The 12,735-nt window shown below is 47.3% G+C and overlaps 1 protein-coding gene across 6 annotated transcripts in view; it reads left to right on the forward strand.

The window, feature by feature from the left end:
- Nucleotides 1–12,735, forward strand: part of TRABD2A (TraB domain containing 2A) — a 59,053-nt gene that overhangs the window by 11,931 nt on the left and 34,387 nt on the right. The gene's annotated exons all lie outside the window — the stretch shown is intronic.

Raw genomic sequence — 12,735 nt, forward strand, 5'->3', positions numbered from 1 at the left:
TTGAGATAGTCTCACTCTGTCACCCAGGCTGGAGTGCAGTGGTACCATCTCAGCTCACTGCAACCTCTGCCCTCTGGATTCAAGCAATTCTCCTGCCTCAGCCTCCCTAGTAGCTGAGATTACAGGTGTGTGCTACCATGCCCAACTACTTTTGTATTTTAGTAGAGACGGGGTTTTGCCATATTGGCCAGGCTGGTCTTGAACTCCTGACCTCAAGTGATCCGCCTGCATCAGCCTCCCAAAGTACTGGGATTACAGGTGTGAGCCACTGTGCCCGGCCCATACTGTGTGCTTTTAAATGCATTTTAGTTCAGATCCTTCATTAAAAAGATGCTTTGAGAGGTTGTGGACATGTGGATGCCACACTGGTTGTCACAGGGCGTGGCCTGGTTTGAAAGTGATACTGGCCATTGCTGTTTTCGGTGACAGCAGTTTCTTTGAGGTCACTACTGTCCCTCTTCAGGTCACTGCCCCAGGACAGTTCCTTTCCTAGGCAGAGTTATGCTCCTCTTACCCATGGTTTAAGGATCCTACCCCAGGGCACTGGAATTTAGGTTAATGTTCAAGAAGTTGGTTCTTCAATTCTCATAAGTAATACTTTATTAAAGTGCTGTGGTTTAGTTGTTTCCATGAAAGTTGTTTAAAGTGCATTAGATACTTCTGGAGACCAATGGGAGCTTTACAATATGAAATAAAGTGATCTTGTTTTGTAAATGTTCTCATTGGGTTGCCTTGAGGTTTTGTTCCTCAGAATTTGAGATTACTGTTAATCCAAATAGCTCAGCCTTAGCAGATCTTGACATACTGAACTAAGGTTGTTATTTAAAAGCTGTAAGGACATGTAACAGCCTAAAAATAATGTTCCTGAGTTGATAATGATATCTTTAGGGAATTTATCTTGCTAAAATTCTATAATATTAATAAGTACTCAGATGCTATTCTATATGCTATAGTATTTGTTTGGCACACTAAGATTTATAGATAAGATAAAGGATCATTATTAATTGTCTGCATTGATCTCCTGGGAAAAATGTTCTTGCATTATTATGGAAACCCAAAGAGCCAATGTTATAACCTTTTCAATGTCTACATTTAATATAATATTTTCAAAAAGAAAGGTGCTTTGATTTGAAGGCTTATTGATTTTGACCGAATGGGTTTGAAACTGGTGAGCATTTAAATCTGAGCCAAAGCCTTCTTTCGTACTCCCAATTGGGGAAAAAAAGATTTGGAAGTAAAATGTTAGCTCAAGCAACGTATCTCTGAAGGAAGGGGTGCAACACCGTCTCTTAAGATAACATATTTCAGAGTTATTTTAGAGCACAATAATTATAGACTACAGTGTCATGTTGATTTTATAACACATTCTTAGGGTTTATATAGGTGTTTAAGATGTATAAACTAATTTCTTATAAGACCTTGAGGTTAAACTAGCAAGGTAGAGTTGTTTAAATTTAGGAGGAAAGCATGACTTGTTCTTAAGAGTCTTTTTTTTTCATGTAACTTCCCCGTGTTTCCTTTCTAGAGATAAACAGTAAAATACAACCTGAGTATACAGCTCAATGACTTTTTTCTTTTTTTGAGACAGTGTCTCACTCTGTTGCCAGGCTGGAGTATAATGGCACAATCTCAGCTCACTGTAGCCTCTGCCTCCCAGGTTCAAGTGATCTTCCTGTCTGGGATTACAGGCACCTGCCACCACGCCTGGCTGATTTTTGTATTTTTAGTAGAGATGGGGTTTCACCACGTTGGCCAGGCTGGTCTTGAACTTCTGGCCTCAATTGATCTTCCTGCCTCAGTCTCCCAAAGTGCTGCGATTACAGGTGTGAGCCACCATGCCTGGCCTCAGTGTATGACTTTCAGCCATCACTTAACTTCTCTGAACTTTAGTTTCCTCATCTTTCCAATGGGGATAATAATACTTGCCCTACCATCCTGTTATCAGAAGCAAATAAAAGCAGGAAATTGGAAAGCACTTCATAAATATTATAAGATATAAGCAGAAGGGAGTGAATATACAGTGCCTACTATGAGACAGTCCTCACTGATAATTTTATATTTAACTTTCAAACTTCTCAAGATGAGTGGAATCATTGATTTTGCATAGGGAAATTGTTTTTCTTCTTGGTTTCCCATAGACATGATTTTTTCAAAGAAGTTAAAGGAAAAGAGGACAAAAGCATAAAACAGAAGGGCTAGCAGAGGTTGCAAATAAGAGGCATATGGGCTGAAGCTGGCTCGCAGTTCTGTTTTATGTGGTTAGCATATTTTCTTTTCTTTTTTAATGACTAAGTTGACAATATTTAAAAATTGAGAAATATCATATGGAGAACAGCCTGGATTCTCTTGAGCCCTCAGAGGATCTGGAGTACTGGGGCCATGCTCCCACATAGCAGCAGTTGGCTGGACTGAGCACTGGCCGCCCCCTTTAGACGGGGCCAATATTGTCTTTCCAATTTGGCCGGGGTCCCCACTCCTCCCTATTGCCTTTCGCCTAGCCCTCTTGACTTCTTTTAACTCATCTGCCTGGCCCCTGTAGGCCTTGTGGCTCTTGGTTTGTGGGGTGTAGGTCCCTGAATCTAACTGAAGTCTGGCAACAGGTTAGGACCCTGACGTGGATGCCTGGATTTGATCTTGTCATCTCAGGGCAGACATCATCCTTACCCCTCAGTATTGAATCAAGTTATGACTCCTGTTCTCCTTCACATAAAGTTCATGCCTGCTTGGTACTGCCAGCTGCATTGGCGTTCCCTATGTGAAGAAAGCACATAGCTTGGACCTGGAGGTTCAGCAGAGTGGGCTCAGCAGGGTGGTGTCTCACTTCCCCTCTGTCTGCACAGGTAGGTTCCCCTAGAGAAATGGTCTTGCCAAATCCCATCTCCATGTTCATACATCACCAGCCATCTATGGATAGGCTCTAGGCATGGGGAATCGCAATGCCTGCTCTGCCCATCTAAGCATAGGACTCTCCTGTCCACTTCCTCACCAATGGATTGGATGTCATGGTGGGGTGGGACGGAAATCTGTGAAAGCTCTGGTCTCCTGCATTGGAATCTGTCCTTTAGGACCCAGTCACATCTTGGCTTGGGCTCTTTTTTGTCATATCCTTAAGTGAACATGAATATAGCCAACAATTCTGGAGTTTCCCTGTGCTTTCCACATGCAAAGCCTGCATCTTTAGGCTTTCAACATCCTAAGAGGCAGTTAATTGGATGTAAAAGTCCTTTTGCAAACCCCAGAGTTGATGCTGAGGTGTTCTTATCTGAATTGCGATTGTGCAAAGCGTCACTTCTTTGTTATTGTTTGCTCCTGCCAATAGGTGGCACTAACATATTTCGTATTTGCCTTTTTGGCTGTCACTCTTTTGTACTTTCCAGTAGGATGGTTACTGCCAGTTCTTGCTCTTCAGTACCCTAACAACTCACTCTCTCTGCTGAAAAGCCCCCCTTTTCCCCCCACAGTGCAACCTTCAGTAGTGGTTTGGGCTCAGTGGACATACTTCCAGATTGTATGAAACTGCAATTCTTTTTTTTTTTTTTTTTTTTTGAGACGGAGTCTTGCTCTGTCACCCAAGCTGGAGTGCACTGGCCAGATCTCAGCTCACTGCAAGCTCCGCCTCCTGGGTTCACGCCATTCTCCTGCCTCAGCCTCCCGAGTAGCTGGGACTACAGGCGCCCGCCACCTCGCCCGGCTAGTTTTTTGTATTTTTTAGTAGAGACGGGGTTTCACCATGTTAGCCAGGATGGTCTCGATCTCCTGACCTTGTGATCCGCCCGTCTCGGCCTCCCAAAGTGCTGGGATTACAGGCTTGAGCCACCGCACCCGGCCGAAACTGCAATTCTTGAGTTACAGTTTTGGGGTGTTGGAGAAGATGGGGACTTTGTTCTTTGGAGCAAGTTGTCTTTAGTTTGGTCGGTCGCCTAATACAAGAAACAAATGGCTCCAGGATGATTCTCTGGAAAGGTCCAGGGCAGAGTGGAGTGGTGGAGGCAGCCCCGCTCCCCAGGAGCCCTGTGGTCTGGCTGAGGAGGAAGGGCAAATTCCTAGAAGGATGCCACCTCTCTCAGCCTGTGGTTATTAAGGGCTAGGTGGATGCTGGAGGGGTGAGAGCTAGGGAGGTGCTAGCTGGCCTGAGGAAGACTCCTATGGAGGAAGGGGTCAGATTCTTTGAGGATGGGTTGGCCTGCCAGGCCTAAGGGAGAGGATCCCGGGGATACCATATGGTGCCTTGTTTTGTACTTTGCAGGTTTCTGCATATTCTTACATCAGTGCCGTGGGTCTTAAGAACAACCCTTGAGGCTAGGAGGTCTCTGTTTCTAGAGGCCAAGGCAAGAGTGTGGGGGGTCAGCCAGCAGAGGTCACTGGGGATGGTTTCTGCTGGAATAACCTGGGAGAGGCCCATCTGGAGGCAGAGGGTGGGCCGGCCTGGGGTCACAGAAAGAGTTAGTGCAGGACAGGCCTAGGCTCTCAGATCTCCTCTTTCTAATCCAGCTCTGCCTCTGAGTGTCATGTGGGACCCCTATTGATTTCAGTGGGGATGGCACTAGGTTCAAAAGGTGGAAGAAGAGACCCAGAGCCAGCAAATGAGACACAGGGTTTATTGAGAGGACTGACTTACAGGGTGATCCAGTGGCAGTGGGCTGGACAGGAGAATCCCAATCGCTTGTAAAAAACATGCAGTTGATAAATCACCTTCACTTAACACCTGCTCCTACATGGCAATCCTCATTTAACTCAAAGCAAAGTGGATTTGCTTTGAGTTAACTTTGTCCCTGAATGGCTGGCTGTGAAGCTCCTGGGCTCCTAGACGCAGACTTCAGCTCTGTTTCCCCCGGCACAGGTCCTGCTCAGGACTTGAGCCGTCTTTCCTTTTATGGCCACTTTTTATTTGGGACACATTTCTTAAGAACTCAGTGCAGGCGAGGCACTCTTTCTAATTTTGGGGATTCAAAGACAAAACAAGTGTTGACCCTGCCTTCCCTTGGCTCTGGGCTGCCCCTCTAAAGGCCAAAGCGAACCGAAAAAAAAAGAATAGGTATTTTTGTACCTATTTTTGCACAGGTACCTGGATGCCACACATGCTGCTGGGGTTCTGTCCATGTTGTGGCTGTGTCTGACCCTGCCCAGCTGCTTTTGGGGTCCAAAGAGAGGCACTTCAAGGGGACCGCAGCCTAGTTTCTGCCTCATATCCCTGCCTCCTGCCCTGGTGAGCTACGCTGGCAGGAGAGAGCTCCTTTGAAACCCTGGCAGCCAGCTCTTCCTTGACACCTGCTTGGTGGATCAGCCCAAGGACAGGTCCAGAATTTAGGAATAACTCCCAGCATGTCTCCACGCGAGAAAAAGTGAGAACGTGAATTCTCCATCCCTCCTCCAAAGATTACACCTGCCAGGTAGGGGTAGTTGAGGCAGAGTCTACCCCATTTGGGGGAGAGGAAGAAGGACCAGGAGACAGGTGGGACTGGGGCCAAGTTGTTATCTGGGATCCTCCAAGGAGTTGGTTAAGGTGTTGGGGTCAAGGGCTCCATGGCCCAGGGACAGAGGAAGTGGGGGCTGCCCTGGACCCCGAGGTGGTTACTGGTGGTATAGCATCATGTCATGCCACGGGTATTAGGGTGCTTCTTCTCTGTATTCTTTTGCTCTGTCCCTCCTGACACTTTTTGTGCTGTCCTACCTTCCTGAACTCTTCATGAGGCTCTTCCCTTTGCATTCACAGTCATTTAGAGCTTAAAAGGGAGTGTCAGCAAGAGCTGCAGAATCATAAAATGAGGAATCCTAGCAGGAGAGACCTCATTAGCCTCTCAACTCTCAGGTGAGAACTGCAGCTCACACTGAGTCTCTGATCTTGCAGGTCCTTTGGGCAGGTGAGGTTGTTTATCGCTGAGCAGAATACAGGTAGGTGGGTTGCTGCTGCCTGACTTTGGGGGAAAGGACAGCTCTGGGATGCTCTGTGCTCTCTGGGGCTTCCGTGCTGTCTGGAGAGGCTGCCGATGGTTGTTGACACAACCCAGGTCCAGAAGTGATTTTGAAATGCTGTAGAGCAGGGGTCCCCAATCCCCAGGCCACAGACGGGTACTGAAGCTTCCTCTGTATTTACAGCTGCTCCCCAGCCATTCCCTATCACTAGCATTACTGCCTGAGCTCCTCCTCCTGTCAGATCAGTGGCTGCATTAGATTCTCATAGGTGCGTGAAGCCTACCGTGAACTGTGCATGCGAGATCTAGGTTGCATGCTCCTTATGAAAATCTGATGCCTCATGATCTGTCACTGTGCACCATCACCCCCAGATGGAACTGTCTAGTTGTAGGAAAACAAGTTCAGGGCTCCCATGGATTCTACATTATGGAGAATTGTAGAATTATTTTATGACATATTACAATGTAATAATAATAGAAATGAAGTGCACAATAAATGTCATGTGCTTGAACCATCCCCAAACCCTCCCCCGACAGTACCCCCAACCTGGTCTGTGGAAAAATTGTCTTCCATGAAACTGTACCTGGTGCCAAAAAGGCTGGGGACTGCTGCTGCAGGGTAAAGCCCTATTGGACGGCCCTATAAATCGATCGCCAGGCTGATGGAAAATGTTGGCAGACGTCTGAGGCAACTTGTGACTGAATCCAAGCTCGAGGGCCTGATACCTGTCTGAGCACCTCCCCACTGCTCCCACCTCCCTTTCTGGATCCAGGTCTTTCAAGATCCTGTCAACCCTTCATATTCCCACCCAGCCCTGGCTCTGCTTCTCAAACATGGCCTACATCTGGCTTCTGCCAGTGGGTGATCTGGGGATGACCCCACACACCTTCTCCCCCTCTCCAACAACCCCCAACCCTGACTCTGCTGTTGCTGTGACTGTTCAGAAAGCAGGCGCCATTGCCTACGAGGCAGAGAGGAGAAACTGTGGAGGATGAAAGAGAGAAGGAAATAAGCAGAGAAAAGGAGGTCTAGGAAAGGGATTCGGACAGCCCAAGACTGGAGCTTTCTTCTTGCTTTTCTGGTCCTCTCCCTAGCAGATGACGTAGAAATCACGGTTAAACACCTGCAGTGGACATGAGGGTTTGTATTAATTTGCGAGGGCTGCCATAAACAAAGTACCACCAACTGGGTGGCTTAAACAACAGAAAATGTCTGCCTCACAATTCTAGAGGCTAGAAGTCTGAGAACATGGTTTCATGTTCGGCAAGGCTGGTTTCTTCCAAGGCCTGGATTATGGCCGGCCCTTTTAACTTAAAGGCTCTATGTCCAAATAGTCATTTTCAGAGGTATGGGGGGGTGCAGGGTGGTTAGGACTTTGACATATGAATTTAAGGGGTACACAGTTCAGCCTGTAACACAGACCCAGGGTAAAGTTGCAAAGTTTGAGCAACTTTGACAGGGAGGAGATTTTGACATGATTTCCAAGCTGTCTGATTTTAGGTGTCCAATCAAAGTGAAAACGTTGTGTAGAGGGTTTTCCACCTTGATGTGTGTGTGGTGGGGAGGAGTGCGTCCAGCTGTGCCAAGTTCATGGCAGGTACTTGCATTGTGGCTAATTCTCTTACAGCAAAGATTACTTGAGCCTGGGAGTTCGACACCAGCGTGGACAACGTAGTGAGACCTCCCATCTCTCCAAAAAATAAACAAGACTGAGCCATGAGCCAGATAGGCCATTTGGACTGCCAGCTTCCTACCTGTGATATAGAATGTTCAGGCTAAACCAGTGGTTCTCAAAGTGTGTCTCTGGACTGGCAGCATCAGCATCACCTGGAACTTATTAGTAAAGTAAAATTTGGGACCCCCCATCCCAGACCTCCTGAACTGGAAACTCTGGGGGTGGGGCCAGCCATCTTTGATCTAATCAGCCCTCCGGGTGTTTCTGATGCACATGCAAGTTGGAGAACCACTGGGTCCTATTCTTGGTCCCGGCTCCAGTCCTGTTCTTGTATTGCCACTGTGCGTTACCTCAAGTTGCAGGGCTCAGAAGACCCTCTTTTCTCTTGAACTCATAGTGTCTGCTGTCCATACCACCAATGAGAAGTTGCTCATTTGCTGCCATGCGGCGGCTGTTGAATTATCAGGCTTATGGTTATTTAATTCCTTTGTTGGTGATTAACTTTCCAGATGTTTATTTTGTCTCCTGGCCTGGCACATAAACTTCTACAGAGCAAGGATCTTGATTTACCACCTCCCCTTTTTTTGGTATGGGTCTAGCATCGTGCCTTGCACATGTGAGTGTTTACTAATTGCTGGGTGCAATTGGAGGGAGGTAGTTTTCTGAATGCTCAATCTGGCCATACTGTATTAAAAGACCAAACTAGAGCATTTACTCTTTGCTGGCTGTTTCCATCTTTACCCTGACTTTTTCTCTTCTGTTGATCTTCCCAGAATCATTTCCTTCCTGCCACGAGGGCAGAGATGCTGCTTACACAATGTTAGTGTGCCATTTTCCTGGGGGGTAAGTCCCAAACCATAAAAAAGTGAAAGTTTAAAACAAACCCTGAGGGCAGTAGTGGGTGTGTGGCTCATGACTGTGGGGGCAGAGACCTTCCTTCCCTTGCGAGGGGTAGTTTTTGAATCTGTGGTGCAGGTTTTTTAAAAAAAACTTTTACTTCTGTAGAGATGGGGTCTTGCTATGTTGCTTGGTTGGCCTCAAACTCCTGGCCTCTAAAGATCCTCCCACCTCTGCCTCCCAAAGCATGGGGATTACAGGTGTGGACCACCGTGCATGGCCAAATGGGAATCAACCACCCCTTGGTTCCACGGGAGTTTGAACCCTGGACCTTTGGTGTGTAAAGCAGACATGATAACCGCTACACTGTAGAACCATGTGTGGTATGGTGCAGTTCTATAGCTTCTCTCCAAACCAGTCCTGAACTTCAGGGACCCTCATATTGATTGAAGAGCCTGAAAATGAAGGCTGCCCCAAGGCCCTTGGTTGCTGGAAGCGGAAGTGACAGACATCCCTGCAGTGGGGGGGATTTTGGGCACAGCCTATCCTCATAAACCCAGTTTTTCTCCCTTCCTCCTTCTTTGGGGCTGTCATGGTAGAATAACTGCCTAAGATCGATTAATGAGGAAAAGGTATACAAATTTTATTTTCTAAATGTTATCTAGATTAATGAACATACTAGAATTTGAGCTGGATTTTCAAGGGAAGGCTAGCATTTAGTAAGGTAGGAAAAATAGACAGCTATTCTGAATGGGCCAAAAGTGCAGGCAAAACTGGGAAAATTTGTACTGTGCTGGCGACAGCGTGGCAGGCTGGGTTGGCTATATAAGCATTTGTGTAGGGGTCTGGTGAGGGGTGATGTTGGAGGGAGCTAGACTATGGGGCTGGGAAACCTAGGTGTGTTCTATGCACAGAAGGGTTATACAGAAGCTGTTTTTAGTGGGGAGAGAGAGGCTGGACATGGTGGCTCAAGCCTCTAATCCTAGCACTTTGGGAGGTTGAGGCAGGAGGATTGCTTGAGGCCGGCTGGGAGTTCAAGACCAGCCTGGGCAACATAGCGAGACCCCATCTCTACAAAAAATGAAACATTAGCTGGGCATGGTGGTGAGCGCCTGCAGTCCTAGCTACTCAGGAGGCAAAGGCAGGAAGATCACTTGGGCCCACAAGTTTGAGGCTGCAATGAGCTGTGATTGTGCCATTGCATTCTGACCTGGTGACAGAGCAAGACTCTGTCTCTAATGAAATAGAATATAAAGTGGAGGGAGGGATACTACACAGCAGTGCTGCAGGACAAGGCATTTGGCCACTGAGTGTGGCTGGGTAGGGTGAGACACCCATCTACCTGGCAGTGGTGTTGGAGGTTGCCTCTTTGCTGGCAGCCTTGGCCATGTTAACCTCAGGACCCCAGGCCATCAGGAGGGAGACATTGGGAGTCTGGGAACTGATACAGCTGGAGAGTGAGATATTTGCCTTTCATTGAGTTGCTTTGTGTGTGGACTTGATAGTGATTGTCATGTAGTTCGTTGTACAAGGGAAAACCTGACATGGATGCTGATCATGGATATTGGAGAAAATTAAGAGAAATGCCAGGGACTCTGCAGAAGTGATATGGTTGATAATCATTCTGATGAACTGCTTAGCGCTCATGCCTAACTGGCCCCAGGCACAAGTTCATATGCGGGTAAGGGTAGGTTATTAACTTTATTGTGCTTTCGATTTGGTTCTTCATATGATTTTTCATAGTTTGTTGACATAGTCTTGAAGCTGGGTTGTCTTGTCACAACTTTATAAAATGTAAAGGAAACTTACCTACCAAGCAGTAAAAGTTACAAGAATGGAGATCTTCTGAGTCAGTCGGGAAGTGCTTGGTAGAGGTTGGACATTAACTAGGCCTTGGAGATGGAGAAATTAGTATTTATTCTCGTTGTTACCCCAGCATTGCGTAGGATTTGGGGGAAGGAAGTATATTGGCCTGCTTGGGTTGCTGTAACAGAACACCACAGCCTGGGTGGCTTCGACAAAAGAAACGGAAGTCTCACCGTTCTGGAGGTTCCAAGTTCAAGATCAGGGCGAATCCTCTCTCCTCGGCCTGCGGACCATGTCTTCTTGCTGTGACCTCACATGGCCTTTTCTCTGTGTGAGCGTTGGGAGAGACAGCTCTGGTGACTCTTCCTCTTTTTATAAGGTCACAGTCCTGTTGGGTCAGGGCCCCGCCCTTATGACCTCATTCAACTTTAATTCTTAAAGCCCTTTCTCCAAATATGGTGACATGGGGGGTTAGAGCTTCAACATGACTTTTTGGGGGACATAATTTAGTGCATAACAGGAGAAGATGGATGAGCTTATTTAGCCCTTGAAAGTCAGGGCGGGAGCTGAACTGATTGAAAAGGAGAAAAAATGGTCAGGAGATGTGCCCCAAGTGAGCAGAAGGCTTGGGGGGTGTCCAGGAGGCAGCGGGAAGACAAGAGAGGGAAGGTCTGGTTGGCCCTGTGCATTCTTCTAGGCTGTGTGCCCTCCTGGTGTTCAGGAACCGTCATTGTTGACAACATAGCACTTCTTCAGGTTAAAATGTCACTGAAGACCAGTTTGTCTCGTCCTTATGCTTGAGTCCTTTTGTTGAGAACTCAGGTTCAAGTTTTGAGAAGCGCTTCCCCGCTACCTCTGCCAAAAAGCAGACCTAGACATCCAAAGAAGTGCGTGGAAGCTTTAGCTCCTGAGTCTGGCAGCATCCATTCACATGACAAAAAGGAGCAGAACTTTCATCATCATCTTGGTTTGAGGGGCCGGTCTAGACTCTTCCAAGGGACCAGTGTCTTTTCAGGTAAGGGAGGAGGTATTTGAAAGAGTGGTTGCGAATGAAGACAAAGAGCCTGAGAAGGACCTCCCCACTGCCTGGAGACCTAGGTGAGGTGGGGAGGCAAGGACCAGACACCCTCAAGGTGTCTTAAAAAATTACCTGGGTGCATGGTCTGAGGGCAAGGGAGACCCTTCCCCTACTGCTTCCAGACTATACTTCAAGGGACTGAATGGCTCTCAAAAGTGAACTAAGGAAAAAAGAAGACACAACAACCCCACACTCCAGAAGGTGAGGCCTGCGCTTGAACAGATGCGAGGCCCTTTGTTCAAGCGCGGGAGGCTGGTGGGGTGGTGCGGGCCACTGTGAGCCGCGTAATGGGCGGTGCCTTTCATATGCAGAGCAGGCCTTTGATCTGAGGGGGATGAAAGTGCTGGAAAGAGGAGAGGCTCGCTGGGGGGCCTTTGTTTTTGACAAAAAAGGCATCTGCCGGACTCGAACCCCTCACCCACCCCTCAGCCCCTGTGCTGACTCAACAATGCCCCAACTGGGACCTGGATCTCCCCACAGCTGAAGAAGTCTCAGGAAAGAGAAAAAGGCCTGCTGCAAATATGGACAGGAGCTTAATCGATTTTTTCCACAGCCCAGAAAGAAAGGGAGAGAGAAGAAGGGCTGTGGGGAGGCAAGGGGAGAGTGGAAAGGGGACGTGGGGCTAGGGGCAAAGAAGGGTGGAATTTGAACCCTGAAGTAAACTGTCTGGTGATAAGCCTGTAAAGTATTCTCCAGTGAGCACAACGTTCAGAAGGCAGTGCAGGTGGGGTGAATATGTGTCATTGGAGGGAGGGAGAAGGGGATTCAGCGGATGATAAGCCATGATTATGGTCAGATGGATAATCTTTTTTTAAAAAAAGAGAGTATAATGTACGGCAAGCACTAATGTGAAAGTAGCAATCTGTGTATCTTACTTACTGTGTTTTCTAAGGGGAAAATTAAATCCCTTTAGTTTTTGCACTGTAGGAAATGCCATATCAGGGGTGTTTTATCTTAGTTGTAATATTTCCAATAGTTCTTTTCTTGTGGTCTCTTGTCTCTTGCCCTTCTTGAAATCTAAACGAATGCAAATTAAAAGAGACTTGAAATGAGGCAGTTGGTATTTGGCCTATAGAGATGAGTATTTTCTGCTTGTGGACAATTTGTAAGTCCATTCTGTGGGGTAGATGTACTCTTTGAATGTGAAGCTGATGATTCAGCCAGTGCCATATAATCGAGTCAGGTATCCACTCAGGTGTAACTGGCATGGCTTGGGGAGGGAGGAGGCACGTGGAATCATGTCCTACGTAGGGCTGTCCCTTCAGAAGCTGTGGTTTGGGTAGGGGTTGTAGAGGAAGGGCACAGTGATTTTAAGGGAGGAGACCACCCCTCATATCATCTTATGCCCAATTTCTGACTCTAAAGAAAGAAGAAGTAAAAACTAGAAGGCAGAAATGAAATCCACAGGCAGACAGCCCGGCGCCAC

Source organism: Rhinopithecus bieti, unplaced genomic scaffold (assembly GCF_001698545.2).
Source record: "Rhinopithecus bieti isolate Rb0 unplaced genomic scaffold, ASM169854v2 scaffold_23283, whole genome shotgun sequence".
Classification (NCBI taxonomy): domain Eukaryota; kingdom Metazoa; phylum Chordata; class Mammalia; order Primates; family Cercopithecidae; genus Rhinopithecus; species Rhinopithecus bieti.